Here is a 5,346-nt window from a genome sequence, read left to right on the forward strand (position 1 = left end):
CCCCCCCGGACTACAACAATGAATAGGAGGAAAAAGTCCCAGACCTGGTGTTTTATTTGCAGTTACTGCTGCATATAAAAATTCGGGGCATGACCACAAGGTAATTAAAACATAATGCACCTTGCACAGGCATAAATGCTGGCGATGATGTCAGCCACTTGTGCAGGTGATACCACAGGCTCTAACTCAGGCCTTAGTCTGCCGCCGCTGCAACCTGGCTTTGGAAAATTGGAAGATAATCAATGGATGGATAACAATCCTAATTCCAAAGCAAAGCTGAATTATTTTCACTGTGTACATCAGTCACACACTCAAAGAAACTCCTCACTCCTGACACACACCAGGAAAGGTCTGGAGGCAATCCTTTTGTTTGATTCACGTTCTTCAAGAGACTGACAACATGCTTCTTTGTTTCTTTGTGGGTCACTAAACTCACATGGAGGAAGCACTCCATCAGTTTGAGGCATTGAGGCAGAGCCGCTGAGCAGGTGGCTAAATTACAGTGTGTCACATGCTTCCAGACTCTATTCCAGCCCATTTAACTGACAGATACTGGGACGCTCAGGCATGTGCTTTTCTCACCCAATTATTAAGACGTTGGAATTTAAAAACTGGTCCCAAATGATAAAGATAACCCAACTCAAGAAGAGACAGGGCACTGCAAATGTCTGCAAACATGAGGATTGTTTGAGCTATCCAACACTTACTAAATCCGATGTTTGCAGAGTCTTTTTTCTTTTAATTGCTGCACAGCACAACCTATCCTCCGACGATGGTTCTATGACATGGTGATGGTAAAGGGATGTATACAGTGTGTGCAGAATAAAGTGTATTCAATATAAAAGGTTTTATAATGGCTATCAATCGTAAACAACAGCTGCAGATGTTAAAAAAGAAAAGCGTACGGCTCAGTAACACTTTGCTATAACCCCTCACTTCTGTCCTATTTAAAGGACGTAACCCTGCTGTGGGACTTTGCCAGAGGTGCATCTCTCACCAAAACAACTGCAGAGCCACATTAGAGTACCCCCCACCCCCCAGTGCTCGGTGCTTTCTAAGCAAAAAATATGTGGTCCTACTAAAAATACCTGCTTTAAAATCATTCATGCCACACGCTATTCAGAGAGCTAATGCATACTCATGACCCTATGCAAATGTTCATCATCAGACTTGACTAATAGGGAATTAATTAATGCAACAATGGGGAGCAGAGCCACACTAACAAACAGAGCAGGGGCATGCAGGGAATCTAACTCTGATCAAAGCCCCTGGTTTACTTTTAATCTTAACAAAACATGGTTTTAAGTTTGCGGCAGATTGTTCCTGATGCATAATTAAAGCTCGACTGTGACATTGCAGTAGTTTTATAACACAGCATCCAACTCTAAAGCATTTCAGCTGCTGTAAGTGGGTTGAGCCCACTGCAGCTGTCAAAGGATGTCTATGTGCCACTTTTTAAAGCCAGTGTTAGAAAATAGGATTGATTCCCTGGCATGTGTGGAACAGCAAAAACAAAAATAGAAGAGAATATGCTCACTTAGTTCTTGTCCAGTCGGTGGACAAATGCACAGCCTGCCTACTGCCTGACACTCCAGATGGTTTTGCACACAGAACTATGTGGGATGTTTTGGCAGGTAATGGGAGACACCTTTTGTCTATTGCTGTATCACAGGTGGCATTTAACCAATCAGATCAGCGAACCACCACCCGTGAAGACAGCTGGTGAATCAAACTCAGCTGAGAGAAGAGGGAAGCATGTTTTCCACTGAGGAAACGTTCATCTTTGTTTGAACCCTCTGTGGTTCTCATTAACTTAATACTTAAGCAGGGATGGACACTAATCTCTTCAGAAGCCTTCATGGTTGTTTTTAAAGGACTGTCGTCACACAGGAAACACACCTGTAGATGCCATGAGGTTCTGCCGCAAGCTCACCTGCAGAGACAACCTCTGGCTGTTGAACCATAACTTCCTCAGCAAGCAACTTTGCAGAATCAATATCTGTAAATGTTACATGCATGCAGTGTTTCAGTACATACACTTAGATATTAAGCACTTTGAAGGCACAGAAGACGAGGCACACACTGTATCAATACCCATCCCAACTTTTCCTTTCCTCATGTTCTGCAAAATCAGCTTATTGATGGAATATGTCAGTCTGTAACAGCAGTATACATCCAGTGCCCAATATTCATGCTCCCTGTGCAGCACAGCTCAGAGCTCACGCTGGCTTCACACACAGGAGAAACATGGATTATGGCACACAGAGAGTTTGAGACCATTACCACCAACAATGACTAAGTTGATTAGGGTTCCTTGATTTATGTGCGTGTTTGTCTGCAGAAATATATTCCAGTAAAACATTGGAGCCTAAGCTGGCTCAGACAAACGCACCAAATAAATCACTTTAATTAAGACTATTTTTGTCACTCCACAGTTTTTCCACCACGGTGCTCAGCAAAAATCTTGCACAAATGTCACCTCATTTTTAAAAACACTTCTTATGGGTAAAAGTTATTATATCCATAAGAGCTAAAGTGTGCAGTTCAACCTGCATGAATCCAGCTGCAAGACGTTCATATACAGGGTACATACTACTGGCTCACAACCTCTCTCTGACTGCATATATAGCATCGGCCATTTTCAAACGTTGCAGAGTTTGTGAAAGACACACATGTGTGTCGTTCAGCATTGTTCATTCTTCACAGTATTAAAGTGCAGAATGCTGGTTAAAAAGCAAAGACACAACACTTCAACGTCAGTTTTATAACATGCTCCTATTGTGCTGCAGTGTTGAACAGTTACAGGGTTAGCAGGTTAACGGTTGCTTTAGTAAAAACAGTGATGCCGTACTCCCAGGAAACTAAAACAAAACATTAAAAACTACCCAGACTACTTTACGCTTTATGGCGTGTCATGACTGTTGCACTGCAGTGCTGCTGCTGGCACCTTGTGGAGTCACAGTCTGAGTTAGCTGCTGCGCTCTCACTGATAGAGAAGGATGGAAAACACCTTTTGTTTCGTTTGCACCGATAAATGCTGCTGCCTGCAAGCTGCAGTCAGAACATTATTCAGTTTTTGCTTCTATAGTGTAAAAGTCATATAGTTTCCTCGAATTATCACGATACAATGTGAAGGTTATACCAACAAACCCTACTATCCACACAACACTTCCAGTGGAAGCTGAGCTCAGCTGCATGTGCTGCGTAATCCTCTAAAGCATTACATTGCACATCTCTCCCACTCTGTTTCTAATTTGGAAGTGAACCTGCGCATCACTGTTTGGCCTGCAAAGACCAGCAGAGCTCCAAGAAGCCACACTTCACTTTTTATGGTTTAATATGAACAGTAAGACTTGAAATGTAGAAAAATGGGTTTTAGTACTGCGACCTCACTCTTTCAGAGATCGGTGGCTCATCAGAAACAAAACAACTTCCTCATCATAGCTTTAAACAGACGCTTCATCAGTAACACACACATCAACCTCACCTGAGGGAGTGACACAAGTCATTTCTTTATCAGAAAATGCAGAATGCTGCAATTTGCAAAGGAGAGAAGAGGCAGTGATCTAGTTTGTCGCCCCACTGTGGGGTTTCTGACACACTTACAACGCTGCCACTTAGAATGGGAGAAAGTAAATGCGACACACTGTGTAGTAAACAATGACAGGCGCAAAAGTCATCACCACTTCAACAAAGAATTACAACTTCTGCGATGCCACATAATCGAAACACAATTCTTGCATTTGTTTTTAAAAACACTGGAGTGGAAACAGAAAAACCCATCAGCCTTAAAAGCGTTGATTGCACACGTCTCCCTAACATCACAATAACACGACTACACAACAAACTATATTTCTTCTGTTAGATCTTTAGGAGATAGTAATGATGGGTCCTACGGCTCTGCTGCTGTGTGCCATCCATGGCTCCAGTTATATCTTAATGTCAATAATTGTATTTATTTATTTGTTATATTATATAACTGCCCTTCTATGCAGCCCCACAGTGTTTCTGTTTCAGTGTTTCTTATGCATACACCATGTATATCGTTCACTCACACATATGTATACATGCTTTTTATGTTTTTCCCTCGTTGTAGATTGTTTTCTCTTCTCTACTTTTGCACCTTTGTGGTCCAGCTACCCAAATCTGCTGTGCAAGAAACTGCACAATGACAATAAAACGCTCTAAGTCTCTAAGACGGGAGTGACAGGACGCCGAGTCAAGAGCCAGCATGTGTGAGTAGCTCTGGGTATCAGAGAGCTGCAGGGTGTGAGTGAGTTTAGCCTGCTGTGTGTGCGGCTGCCTGTGGTGTGTCTGAAGCATACACGTGCAGGTATGGGTATATTGTATGGGTGTTGTAGTCTAGTTAGTTAAATAACTGTTCATTATGACACATGACTATAGTCACCAAGGCCAGGAGCATCGCTGCATTGTATATGTTTGTCCCCCAAAAAGACATCTGCTTCCAGGGAATCGTCTCATGCTTCACTACTGAAATATCTGTCCACTGTTTAAACTGCGTAATACGTCAGTCAGCACACTTCTACACCCCCATACAGAAGGTCAGTTTGAGTGTGTGCAGCTCATAAATGTGCAGAATGTCTGCACGAGTTCTTCCTCAGGACATCAGATGTTTTTGAAACATGTAAATTATTTAGCCTTGTTTGCCGTTCAGCATCCTCTCCTCTGCTGCTCTGAGGGATCGCTGCGCTTGTCATCACCTATTTGATGCTGCCATCTACAGGCACAGCCCGGAAAGGCAGGCGCTCTGCTCACAACAAGCCCTGTTTGCCAGGCATTTGCCACACAGACTGAAGAGTACGAAGCTTTAAAGCTCAACCACAGTCGTACATTCAGCTGAGTCTAAAGGTACACTGATCCCTGAATAGACTGACAAACAGCAGACTCTGGACTCCACAGTTCAGAGGTCAGAGGGCAGGCGGAGGCACTTCTTTAGGGGACTTTAGGGAACGTATGGGGCTTCACAACAAATATAGAAAAACACTCAGCAACTATGTGATGTTATTAGGGGCTCTTGGTTCGTAGGATTTCCTTTTCCTTCCACATGACCCCCCGCTGTTCTTCTTCTCTCTTCTCATTCAGTAAAGTCGTGCAGGAGGGAGGTTACACGGATGTCAGACATATATGTGCTGATGAAAGCACCTCGTGAATTTTCCTTTCTTCTAACAGCTCTATAAATAGCACTCTATAACATTTGGAGACACAGCTGGTACTGCTTTCTCCATCTGCACTGTATCATAACTGCACCACTGGCTAATACACGTGTATGCACACACACGCACGCACGCACGCACACACACACACACACACACACACACACACACA

General features: G+C 43.2%; 1 protein-coding gene across 2 annotated transcripts in view; it reads right to left on the reverse strand.

The window, feature by feature from the left end:
- The window catches only part of kcnh2b (potassium voltage-gated channel, subfamily H (eag-related), member 2b), a 269,175-nt gene that overhangs the window by 123,501 nt on the left and 140,328 nt on the right, over positions 1-5,346 (reverse strand). The window lies entirely within an intron of this gene.

This window comes from Pundamilia nyererei, unplaced genomic scaffold (assembly GCF_000239375.1).
Source record: "Pundamilia nyererei isolate P.nyererei 1_Seehausen unplaced genomic scaffold, PunNye1.0 scaffold00191, whole genome shotgun sequence".
In the NCBI taxonomy this organism is placed as follows: Eukaryota; Metazoa; Chordata; class Actinopteri; order Cichliformes; family Cichlidae; genus Pundamilia; species Pundamilia nyererei.